The sequence below is a fragment of the Thermobia domestica genome, chromosome 9 (genome assembly GCF_964235325.1).
Source record: "Thermobia domestica chromosome 9, izTheDome1.hap1.1, whole genome shotgun sequence".
Classification (NCBI taxonomy): domain Eukaryota; kingdom Metazoa; phylum Arthropoda; class Insecta; order Zygentoma; family Lepismatidae; genus Thermobia; species Thermobia domestica.
The window spans coordinates 208963754-208977746 of record NC_137462.1 but is presented as its reverse complement, the minus strand read 5'-3'; the positions used below and the strand labels follow the sequence as shown (position 1 = coordinate 208977746).

The following is a 13993-nucleotide window of genomic DNA, read 5'->3' as shown; positions in this document are numbered from 1 at the left end:
CACCGTGAAACATGCGCCAAAATCAAACATTTCACACCACTGTAGTCTAAATTAGAATGAATATAAAGAATAAAGGAGGTGGGTATGGAAATGAAACAGCCTAATATTGTGTGATTCATTTTGATTGACTGATTTTAGTAGGTTATGGATATATAAGAGGAGATCACGCAGGTCACCTAATGGAAACTATCACAGTAATTGAAACCTCTAAAAAGAAACCATGCACTTTTCATCAGGGTTTTAAGTACAGACAGTATCGAAATCAAGAACGGGAACATAACTTGGAGGAAACAAATATTGTTCCGTTGATCTTCAGATCTTACCAGCAAGAGATAGTAAGACATTTCAGGGATTTTTCAGTTTTACGAAGGCTAATATTAATGACTGAAATCCGAAATTAGTCAAATTGGATTTCGAGCAAGCAGCAATAACATCTCGACGAACACTGTTCCAGCAGGAAACGCACATTAGTAGATGTAATTTTCATTTCAATCAGTGGACGAAAGTTAAGGAATTGTGACATAAATGACTACAAATCAGTTCCAGAGGTGAGGCTCTGCCTCAGGATGTGTTCTGCCCTAGCATTATGTGTTTATCTCTAATGTACTAATTGAACTCTAAATCATGCAAATAAATTACTAATTCACTGAAGATTAATTTTGACTTTGTCTCTTGTACTTATTCCGAGCTTGATCTTACCAAAAATCTCTAAATATGCTCATAACAATGGACAACCGTGTGCAAAATGAGTGATTTTTGATAAATCACTCTGCAGGCAAGTTGCTCTTTGGATAATTCCGTAATACTTTCTCGTGATTAGAAACATCTTAATATGTTGAAAACGAAGAAAGAAGAATATTATATTTCAACTCTAAGTAAACACTTGCACATAGTTATTGAAAAACCGTTAATGAAACCTATAAAAGAAAACAAAAAATATAAATATTTCTAGAAATTCTCTTTAAATGCCATCGATAGGCATTTGACCAATCACAGATAACGATTTCTTTATTTTTTTAGTTTTGGCCAATCACAAACAAGCATTTGTTTACATCTTTCGGATGTGACTACCATGTATTCTAGTACTTTTTCTTCACTTTTCTGTATAAGTGATACTTATATTTATTTGGGTTTACATGTTCTTAGTGTTCTGAGAAAGGTTTGTTTGTATGTATGTATGGAGAGTTAATAATGGTTTTATATTCTGAAAGATATTTAGTCTGCTTTTAGTATGCAAAAAAGCCCAGAGTCCCCTGAAAAGACATGTTATTCTCCTCTAGAACAACTTGCTAGCTACACCAATGTTATAAAATTTGGTCTTTGTATAGCAGTTGATAGTGTGTGCTTATCCTCTAACTGAACACCCGAAAATATCCTCTCTTAACTTAAGAATAAGAAGCTATTTCGAATAGTACCGCAAATGTCCCAGTATCACAAATGTCGATACCGCAAGTGTTGTGCTTTCCTTCCAGTATATTTTTGTCATTGGAATTTTTTCACCAACAAGTACCTAATGATTTGTGCGTGTACTCCCACGTTCGATTTCCAATGGAAGGCGAGGATTTTTAATGTTGAGCTACATCATAAAGAAATTAAGAAATCACATACTTGAATTAAAAAAATAGCGAATTCCAATGTGCAAAATCATAAATAATGGCGATGGAAGTCAATGTGATAACCGTATTACCCAGCATAGACCTCTGTGAACTCTACTATCTGAGAGTTTAATTACATTAGCAAATTATTAATTAGAATATAACAGCGAAAAATATCCATTTGGTAAAATAAAAATAAAAAAAAAATACTACTACATGCTATAAAAACGAATAAAACCGGGCAGCTTCTACCACAATGTATGCTACAAATTAGTCTGGATTGACTTAACGCTAAACAGTATCTAAGCAATGGAGGGCACGGCGTAGCTTGCATAAATCTGTAACACAGCTAAAATAATAACTTGAGTATTATAATGTCAATTTCTGGAAATTACAAATGAAATAAATGTTATTTGACGTAGCACTACAGCTTGATAAGACTCGAACAAAATTTGTCTGACAAGGTCTACTTGATAGTAATGGCACACAGTCTTAATCATTATAACTATCCGAATATTATAAAGATAACGTACATCTCAACTAGTCGTATCTGCTACGATGAATCTCTCGCTGAACCAACTAATTTCCAATTCCTGAGTAAACACTTGGTACCCTCCAAGATATCTCGCGATTCTCGAGGGCTATGAACTTCCTCGAACTTCATAGCTGCAATGCAGCATTTAGTTCAAACCTTGTTATGAAATAACTTACGATGCCTTTTTCTTGCAGGAATACTTCCTAATTCTGTTGTGTGATGTCTACGTTACCTCTTTTATCTTCTTAAACAACTAAGTTGTTTACAGCTTTCTTCTTACACAATTTCCAGAAATAAATGTACGAAATTATTATTGAATTTTAGATATGTCGATTTATGGCAAGTACACACTGGAAACTACACAAAATACACTTTTTGCTTTGTTTAAAATTGATATAATTTTCTTTCTGTTACATTCCTCAGAAACATACTAAAGGAAAGTTAAAAGGGGCAAGGTCAAATTTAGAACAGACGAATCAAACATACATCAGCGCCATTGCATGTTAAATCATCAAATGGTTTTGCTCGATTATCAAGTTGTATATATATTTTAACCAAATGTTACTTACTGATGAAGTGTTGAAAAAGATAATCATCTGCTGCCATCTTAGACTTAGACTCATTTTTCTTCACTGTCGCGCGTGAAAATAAGGATTTGCAGTGGTGCAGAGAACAGGCTGCTGCACTGTTATTACGAAAGATCGAAAGTTGTGGTTTATACTACCTCAAAACAGAGAAATACTGATCTTTCATAAAATATGTATATAAAGGGAGGATAATATTTTGGTAAAAGAGATTTGCAAGATCTCGAATGCAGACATCAAAAATACAAACTTTGCCAATTTCGAAAGTCCGTGCTGTAAAATCAGAAATACTTAAAACCACAAAATGGATCTTTCTGCACAAGAACTATGGCTAGAAAGGTAATAGTGAAATATAGTTGGCGTTGAAAGTCTTCATGCCAATTTTTGGCTTCAAAAATAAATAAGAAGAATTTAAAAAAAAAAAAAACGAAATATTTCCAGAACAAATTTCTCAAAATGAAAGCAGCAAGAAATTTGAAATTTTGGCGCTACATACTTCTATTAGTTCTAAATAGAAACTGTGGATTTTATTTGATCAAAAACTTAGGTAAAGAAGACGAATGATTAATGGAAGTAAATTATTGTAAAAGTAAGTTTTTGTGGTCTCTTTGGAATCGAACCCGAGATCACGTGCACCAAAGGCGCAGGCCCTCGTCACTAGACCAGCGGAGGAATGTTCACGTTTCTCGAGTGAAAACGTATTTGAATTCTCTCCTGGCTGAAACTCGAGAAAATAATTTATGATCAAACGATAAATATAAATTTAATTGACTGTGAGTTTTACGTCCCGTTCAGCAGCGAGGCTATAGGAGACGTGGACCTACTGATTAACGTGGAATCCGAACCACATGAGCTCCCGCCAGGAATCGAACCCGGGTCTCCCACGCCAAATATACATTTAAAAAAACAAACGCAATCATCCTTATTCGTTCAATTAACCTTAACTTTAACTTGATTTAAACTTATAAGACATCGCACAATTCTCCAAACTATCAACCCTAAATTAAACTAGTCACTGACATCGTCATTTCTACCTTTTACAAATTACTCCTGTTCTATAATTAAATCGAATATAAAGTAAAAACTTATACAATCTACTGCAAGGTGGAAGTTCACTGAATTATCGATTGTGCTATCTTGTTCTTACATTGGTAATGTCCATGTGTATATTGCTATCTTTAGTACTGCAGGAATGGTGAACCATTCCTAGATTCAATAACAACTATATATTTTATTATGTTCATTAAGCGTAAACAGATCAGGCTACGTAAAACATCTGCAACTTTGAAAAACTGTTGGATACACATTGAAGCAGTGAGACTCTCCACTCTGCTGCCTCACCGCGCTCCCCAGTTATAATCGTAAACACAACCTGGCGATCCCAGTCAAAACCGGCACTGCTATATTGATTAAGTAATAAGAGGGTGAATCAAAAAGTAATGCTTCCCTCACTATAGTTTTGTTTCTATTACAGCTACTCAACAATCTATGCATTACAGAGGTGACATTACTCCACTAATGTACTCTTTTCTTTTTCAGATTGCTGATTAGAACCATGGATCTAAGAGTCATCATTGAAATTCTAGCAAAATAAAGTCTTCCACTTAAGGAAATCTATAATCGCTTGAAAAATGTTTATGGGGACGCTATAATGGACATCAGCAATGTGAGACATTGGGTAAAGAAGTTTCGTAACGGAGAAACAGAAGTTGCAGATAAACTGAGAAGCGGCCGACTGACAAAATCAGTCATAGACACAAATCGAGAACGTGCTGATGAACTGATTTGAGGAGACAGGCGAAGGAATAACTACTGACTTAGAGTATCAGAAAGTTTGTGCTAAGTGGATTCTCAAGCAACTGACTGCTGAGAATCGGAGATGAGTGGGAATTTGTCAAGAATTCTTGGCCGCATTTAAAGCTGGCACTCAAGACTTCTTCAAAAATGTGGTCACTGGAGTGTATCTGTATGTGTACCCAGGTGTACCTAGGTGTACCCAGAGAGTAAAGTGTAATCCAAAGAATCTTACGTGTTATCAGATTCAATGATTTGGATGAAATTAAAATAGCTGTAAAATAATGGGTCAAGAAGCAAATCCCTGAATTTTTCCAAACTGGTTTTGATTCCTGGTTTAACGATGGAGAAAATGTGTTCAAGATCATGGAGACTATGTTGAACGGTAGCTTTCCGTAGAAGACAGTTCAGACTATGATCTGTAGTATCTTTTGCTGTTATGTTCATTAATACATTTTTATGCCACAGGAGGCATTACTTTTCGATCCAACTTCGTACATTCGTTGAGTTCCTTCATTTGTTTTTGGATTGGATTTACCTAGTTTCATGATTACGGACAAATGTATCTGATAATATTCAACTACAGCTGCCATCGCAAACTGCATCTAATTCCACTGCCAAATTTGAAATGCTGGGACCTATTTCAAATGCCTATTTAAAACACAAAATACCATTTTGTACTTTATATTTTAAATACCTTTTCAAAAACTATTTTGTATTTTATATTTCAAACAGGTTTTGTAGTGCATTTTGTTATTTTCCATAATATGCAAAATAAAAAATAGGTCTGACCTTGGCAATATAATATTACGCAGTTTACGAACCTGCACACAGTATACTCGATTCTAACAGTTATAAACATTACGTCGCGGCACCATTATAATTGCCTGCTGTTGCGGAACTTGCAGTCGAAATCCTCGGAATCATGCGAAGTTTTCAAAGATATTGTTGGTGTCTCCCACAATACCTTGTCGTACAAGGTGGAATTCTTATTTTGATAGTTTAATAAAGCTTCAAAACGTAAAAAGTAAGTTAAATAATGCATGTCTTGTACTGGGAATTCCGAATCCCAAGGTAACGCGTTGGAATTTCTCGACGAATACCAGAGCCGTAGCTGTGGGGAGGCGAGCGGAGCGGTCGCTGATAGCAAGATGGCGCCGAACGAGCAAGAAGAAGGGAAAAGTATTGGAAAGGAGTAAACATGCATCGCCCTGAAAATGTTTTGGCGCCCTATTAAATCAATATTGTTGCCGGTTTGCAAAGAAATAGATGTTAAAATTTCCTTGCTCCCTACCCAAACATTTGAATAAGATTGATAGCAAGTTTTTACTCTTACTTAGGGAAAATTATTATATATGATTTGTTAATGACCATGTGATATACACTTGCCGAGTAATGACTTACAGTGTACGCAGGAGCGTTTTGAAAATAAGAAACGGTAAAACTCTGCAATACATGTTTGGCGTTTTGTTGATGGCGACGAGTTTGCTTAGTTAATCATGCTTTTCTTCCCAATCGGATTAATCACGGCGGTGAGAATGAAGGTATGGAAATGAGAGAAATGAAGACACACACGGAAGCTGCTGTTTGTGCGGGAATATGAAAAATACAGTTAAACAAGGAGGATAATAACATTTTCGAAGTTCAATCAGTTATAGAATAGAGGCTTAGCGGGACAGAATTTAACCCAATGAATTTTGTCTTTTCCAAAGACTGATCAGTACGTTTTTTTTATTTTTTTTTTTCATTGATATATGAAATGCTTCCAATTTGAATATGAATTTGTTGGAATAATTTCTCCATCAACTACTTGTATCGTCCCCAGAATATATTTTGTGCGTACGTATCTAGATGTGTGATATTTTTACATACAAAAAATATACACTCATTATATATAGGAGACTTTTGAGACACCCTATATATATATATATATATATATATATATATATATAGGGTGTCTCAAAAGTCCCCTGACATATTGTTATTATCAGAGTTACAACAAAATGTAAGAGAAGAAACCACCTCCAAAGGTGATGTTTTCAATCTAAAGTGAAGGTTTTTTTTTTTTTTTTAAATCGGACGACCCGTTTGGGCTGTACACTCTTTATACGCGCAATGTTAAATGAAAATACAACATTGCCATTTACCTGGACCCACAACATAAGTGAGTGAAGTTACTGTCTTTTGCGCTAATGTGTCGATGGCCACCCTACATTTCAAACGTGCCCCATTCATTTTTTGTTGTCGGTCCATATAAACGGTAACGTTGCATTTTCATTCAATATTGGGCGCATAAAGAGTGTACAGTGCGATTTCGAAAAAAAAATCCTTCACTTTAGATTGAAAACATCATATTTGGAGACGGTTTCCCTTCCTACATTTTCTTGTAACTCATAATAATAGTTATCCTATGTCAGGGGTCTTTTGACATAGGTATATATATTGGATTTAAATACAAACATTAAACATATTCTTTACCTCTATCAGTCAACATGGAGAACTGTAAAAGAATCGAAATTAAAATGTTACTTGCGTGGTCACATACAGAATAAAATTGCAAAAGTTTACAATTATTACTGAAAATTAATGCTGTCACCCATATCGAACATTTTAAAAGCACATAGTTTCTAATGTATTGAAATTTCATTTCTTCGCGATAGTATGAAACGCTGTAAATTATAAATTTCCATAACTGTTCTCAAAGTGGATTTGTATACAACCAAAGGAAGTTTTGTCAAGTTTTAAAAACAGTCCAAAATAAGCCTCTTGAAAGCAGCTCTTATTTGTAAAACAATACAATTATCGCTTTTGGCTGTTGCAATGGTATGTCCAAGCAGCTTGATAAAAATTCAGCGTAGTATAACAACAAAAGCTGCTTCTCTTATATGTAATAAAAAATGGAAAAGGACAAGCTTGGTAAGGTTAGTGTACGGGGGTGCTGAATTCCACTTCGCCCCGGACGCTAAAATCTCTAGCTACGGCTCTGACGAATACTTAAATTGTATGGAGCCCATCGCACAAGGACTTGATCAACTCCAATCGTCTGACTCTTTCTTTTATGGCAAGCTCATCCCAGAACTTATTCGCATGAAGAAAGTTCTGGAAAAACTGGAACTACGTTCATTAAAGTACTGTAATCCGCTAGTGAAGACATTGTTAAAGGGCATGGACAAAAGATTCCATTAATATCTTGGAGTCATCAGTAAATGATGTTATCCTTGCTTCTGTCACTCATTCGTTTTTCAAACTTAGATGGGTTTCCAAGGAAAACAGATCATCTCTAAAAGGTGCATTTATGGAAAAGATTCGCCATGAACACTTAACCGACAAGACTGTACCATCAAATGAGAAAGCAGATGATCTTAGTGATGAACAATGCTATTTGTTCAAATCGGACACCAGCGATCACAAGGGAAATATCTGTGGGTCTTCCAATGCTTCCCAGTTGCAATGTCTCCAGTACCTTGAGGATTTAGATACTTCACTGTGTCTACTGGAGAAGTACCCTTTTGTTCTTAAATTATTTAAAAAGTTCAATACATGTGTGCCAAATTCAGCAGCTGTTGAGTGACTTTTCTTATTTGGAGGCCTCATTATGAGACCCCACAGAATGAGGGACAAAATGTTCGAGAAACAGTTATTGCTGAAAGCAAGTAAGCATTTCCTTAAATGAAAGAATCGTGTTTAATGTAGGTCTAATGGAAGTGTTTGATGTTGGTTAGTGCAAAGAAAACGATTGTGTTTGATGTCTAAACTATTATGTGGACCATAGTCAATACAAATATTTTGCAGACTATGTATAAAATTAGTGATACCTATTTTATATTTTGTAAATGTATTTGAAATACGTATTTTGTATTTTAAATACACTTCTGAAAACTATTTTGTATTTCAAATAGGTTTGCTTACCTATTTTGCCCAGCACTGCAAATTTGAATTATTTGAATTGACGCCGAATGCAGAGCCATCTTATAAGAGTTGAGTGAACGTTTAAGACAAAAAAAAAAAAAAAAAAAAATTGATACTGTTTATAGCAAATTTATTCTGGAATGAAACCGTGGGAGCTCCCAACGGAAGAAATCTTGGTGAAACCAGTTTTCATTGATTACAACAAAAGTTTCGAATAAAGTTTACTTGCTTTTTCCGTAAAACCCGAACCGCAATAAAAAATGGAGGTCCGCATTTAAATTTTCAAACTTGCCCTCATAGACCATAGGCCAGACTTCAGACCACCATCCCCCCCCCCCTTGCGGATTTTTGAAGACCTACATTTCTCAAAAGTATGATTATTAAGGTCTTTAAATCAAGTGGTCTGCATTTAATCCATTGGTGGACGTGTGTGTAAGTGACGTTTGAAATTGAGTACTACCGGGGATCTACTGTAGCAACGTATTTGGATATAGATTTTATGTTCTCTGCTTGAGGATACTGACAATTTATGTACAATTGCAATAAAACACTTGACGTCATATTGTTTATTAACGATGTGTTACAGTATTACATCCATATATATATATATATATATATATATATATATATATATATATATAATTGTTTTAAAGGACTTGGGGCAATGAATCATAGTATTGGACTACTTTTAACCATGTGTTCTGTTAACTATTTTCAACTAAAGCTGCACATTAACGTTTTATCATTTAGTTCTTTTAGCATTGCTGTGAACTGTATGCTGCATAGATTCCTGTATGAATTTTTGCTTATTATTTCCTAGCTCAGCTTATATACTTACAGACTTCTGCTCATAGTTGCTGAGTGTATATGGTAGTTACATGTTCAATTAACTCATTGACTCTGTTTTTACAAACATTTTCTTTCTCTTTCAGGAACTGAACAAAACCAAAATGAGTGAATCTAAGAAACTAGATGAGAAACCTTTAAAACTTAAAGTGTGTAGAGTTTCCACCAGCAACCAACGAAAGTCTCAAGGACTGCATTGCATTATTCACTATTCTCAAAACAAATCAGATGTGAAAGTGAGAAGGCTATCTGATACAAGCTTCAAGAGAATTTTGGATTGTGCTAATATTCGACAGAACAAAGGACAAGCAAATGAAAAACTCTCAGAAATCTGTACTCAAGTGCCTACTAAATACTCTGCTAAGTTACATGGAACTCATTCTTGGTGTTACAAAAACTTTACAAATATATCGCGAATTCTGAAAAGAAAAAATACTGCAGCTAACAGTGCACATTCATGCCCCTCCAAAAAACGTCGCACATACGATGAAGGTGTACTATTTCCAAAGAACAAATGTATTTTTTGTGAAAAGAACAGAATAAGAAAAGCAGGAAAGGAAGAAATACTTGTCAAATGTGTTACTAAAACTGCCGAGGAAGCTATTAAAAAGGCAGCTGCAAGAAGAAATGATGAAGTGATATTGTTAAAAGTAAACGATGTTGACTTGGTAGCACGTGAAGCACATTATCATCCATCATGCAGAAGGGACTATACACGACAAGACCGGTCTAAAATATCGGGAAAACAGAAAGAAGATCAAACTGCTCATAATAATGCATTTGAACACTTGTGTCAGTATGTAACAGATAGCATAATTAATGGCTTCAATGTTGAAAGGATGTCAATGCTGAAAGAACGCTATCTTCAATTCATGCTCGAGAACACACCTCAATTCTACAATGCTTCTTACAAAACTGACAAACTGAAAGCAAAACTACAGAAACGATTTGGTAGCCAAATACAGTTTTGGCAACCAAATTACAAATCTGACCTTGTTTACTCATCCTACCTGCCCAAAGGTCAAGCAGTGGAAACTGCATTTGAAATCGCAGCCTCTGATTCAAAGAGATTAGAAGAAGCAGCTTTAGTCCTAAGGAGAATCATTCAAAATGCCCACATGGAATCTCCAGTCATGCCATGGCCTCCTACTTCAGATTTTCTTCTGAGTAACAAAGTTCAGCCTCCTCAACTTCTTCAAGAATTTATGACATGCTTGATAACAGGTAAAAGAAATGAAGACTCCAGTAACAGGAATAAACGGTTAGTTTCTTCCCTTTCTCAAGATGTATGCCATGCTGTAACAAGGGGACAGTTGACCATGCCCAAACAATTGCTACTTGGCATGTCTGTCCGACACCTGACTGGAAGTGCAGAACTAATTACCATTATCAATCGGTTTGGTCACTGTGCATCATACTCAACACTGCTTGAACTAGAGACAGCAATGTGCAAGAGAGTCAATGAACATATGCATACCATTCCACCAACAATATCGACAGAAAATAATGTTGTTACTCATTTCTGTTGGGACAACTTTGATTTAAATGAGGAAACTCCATCAGGTTCAGGGACCACACACACAGCACATGGAATTATTATCCAAGAAGTATCAACAGACACAATAGTTAAACATACAATCACCACAGACAATTCCTCCAATGTCAAAAGTAAGGAAAGATCGATTACTAGTTTTCGGCTTGATATCGAACCTTGTTTCGTGAAAGAGAAAACCGAGCCACATCTAACTGTATGTAGGACAGAATCATCTAATGTCCAAGCTGTGTCAAAAGCAGAAGCATCTGACCTAGCCTGGTTGTTCTGCAGAGCCATAGTAAAGAATAATGATCAAACTGTTCCGGGGTGGGCTGGCTGGATATCTCTTACGGGAGGATCACAGAAGGATGAGGTTCAGTTGTCACGCATAGACTACATGCCCCCAGTGATGCAACCCATTACAGAAAATGCTACTGTTCAGCACATACTCGAACTATCTCAGAAAGCCACAAAAGAGGTGAATCAGCAACATACCATTGTGTGCTTTGACCTTGCGGTTGCAAAGAAAGCGTATTCACTTGTGTGGCAACAACCACAAAAATTCAGTGATATTATAGTCAGGCTTGGCACATTTCACACTTCATGCGCTTTTATGGGTGCCTTGGGAAAATATGTGAGGTGTAGTGGCTTTGAAGATATTCTGATAGAATCGGGAATTTGTGCCAGTGGTTCTATTGAAAAAGTGGTGTCAGGAAAGCACTACAACCGAGCTCTCCGTGTCCACAAAATTGTCCTTGAAGCCCTCGAAAGACTGCTTTTGGAGAAATATGAGGCTACACATCCAATGGAAGAAGATGTAAATGTACTTTTACTTAAACTTGCTAAGGACCCATCCTATGAAAATCTTTCTGAGGTTCTTGCAAATGACGCCTGCAGGAAGAAGTTTGTCATGTATTCGGAGTTCAAGGATAAGATTCGTAGGGGAGAACTTGGGAAAACTGCACAAATGTGGATGCAGTACATGGACTATGTTTGGATCCTTCTCCAGTTTCACAGAGCAACAAAGGAAAACAATTTTGACCTTCATGTGTCTTCTCTGGAGGAGATGTGTGCACTTTTCTTCAGTTGTGACCACTTAAACTATGCAAGATACGCTACTGTGTATGTTTTAGATATGCTGAATTTGCAGCAGTCTCATCCAGGAGCAGAACATCATCTTAGACAGAATGGCTTCAGCGTCAACCGATCTAGTGTTCCATCATCTAGAAATGCTGTGGATATAACTATAGAACAAACATTAAATCGGCATGCAAAATCACATGGTGGCATAATTGGTTTTAGCAGGAATCATGCTGCATACTACAGATGGTGTATGACCAGGCACAATAGAGCAAGTTATCTTCAAGCAACTTTGGAAATGGCTGATATTGACACTTCAGAGAACTCCACACACAAAGACGTCAGACCAGCAGAAATTGCTCACAGTGAAGAGGACACATGTAAAGTCATTGAAACAATAAGTAACTTTTTGAATCCCTTCGATGTTGAGAACAAGGATATTCTATACTGCCTATCATCAGGTGCTCCAGCAACCAAAGCAATTGAGCAAGATCTCCTATCAGTGCATAAAGTGGGAAAAAATGCACACACCACATTTATTAAGGAGAGAATTGTTGACAAATCAAAGAGCTTTTATGCACCTATTACTAAACAAAAGCTCAATACGTTTGCAAACCTTGCTAAAGTTTCCAAGATATCTGGACCAGCCAATAAATTAAAGGAAGTAAGAGCAGAAAGAAATGTATTTGGGCAGCTTCTTGTTCTTGCTTTGCAGCATGATATTAGCATGGAAAGAGTTCTGAAATACCCTCTGGGTCCAGTACCATGGGCTTTGGCAACCAGTGATGGTACTCCTGTCAAGACAGATAAATCGCAACTTATGCACATGCTAGAAAAAGATTGTTACCTTGCAGACAGACCAAATGAAGAAAGTGTCATTTGCATTATAGACGGTAATGCTCTTTACCAAACTCAAAGCTCTCTGCCAAATACATTTGGAGAATTAGCAGAGATTATGTTCGAGCAGCTTCCCAAAGTACCTCGAGTTGATTTTGTGACAGATACATACAAGCCATTATCAATTAAAAGCTTAGAAAGGGCAAGAAGAGGCTCAACTACAGGTCATGTAATAAGGGGAGAGCTGACAAAAGTTCCCAGAGATTGGAAAAAATTTCTATCATGTAATGAAAATAAACAAACCTTGACACTGTTTCTGTTAAATGAGTGGAAGAAAGCCAAGTATTCAAGAAAGTTACAAAGAAGAAGGGTGTACTTTGTTTGTGAGTGTAAATGTATCTGTCTCACTTCTCCTGATGGTAAAGAAACAAGTGCAGTAGAAATTAAAGAACTTCAATCAAGCCAGGAAGAAGCAGATACAAGAATGATCCTTCATTGTTTGCATGTTGCTAAAAGTTCTCCTTCTGACAGTAAAATAATAGTTAGATCTCCAGATACTGATGTATTTGTTCTACTTTTGAACTTTGCACAGCGCATAGAACAGACAGTTCTGTTTGATACAGGTACTGGTAACAAGAGGCGTCTCATTAATGTGCACCTTGTCATTAATGAAGTTGGAAGGGAGATGTGTTCTGCACTGCCTGCACTTCATGCTTACACGGGTTGTGACACCACTAGTGCCTTTGTAAGGAAAGGTAAGAAAACACCATTGAAGACTCTCATGCAGCATCCAGACTACATTCAAACATTCCTCTCTCTTGGAAGAAGTGTTCCTTGCAGTGATTCCTTGTTTGAGCAATTGGAGCAATTTACGTGTATTATGTATGGAGGATCGGCTACAGGAGACATAAATAATCTTCGCTATGAAAAATTTCTACAGAGATTTAGTCCCAAACCTGGAACATTATTATCAGCTTACAGTGGGATAGACACAAGTCTCCTACCTCCTTGTAGGAATTCTCTAAGAATGCATGCAGAAAGGGCTAATTACCAGGCTTTCTTATGGTACAGTGCAGACAAAGCAGTTCCCAATATCCCACTACCTTCTGGCCATGGATGGAATGTTGTGAATGACCAGTTGGAAATTCAATGGACTGAAGGCGACCTAATGCCGCAAGAACTAGTAGAAGTGTTAATGGATGAATCAGAAACTTTTGATGAAGATGAGACTCCTGAACTTGTTGATTATAGTGATGTAGTGTTTAATGCAGATCATTGA

At 36.4% G+C, this 13993-nt stretch overlaps 1 protein-coding gene across 2 annotated transcripts in view; it reads right to left on the bottom strand.

Annotated features, from left to right (window-relative positions):
* The window catches only part of LOC145660573 (retinol dehydrogenase 11-like), a 42828-nt gene that overhangs the window by 14149 nt on the left and 14686 nt on the right, over nucleotides 1-13993 (bottom strand). The window lies entirely within an intron of this gene.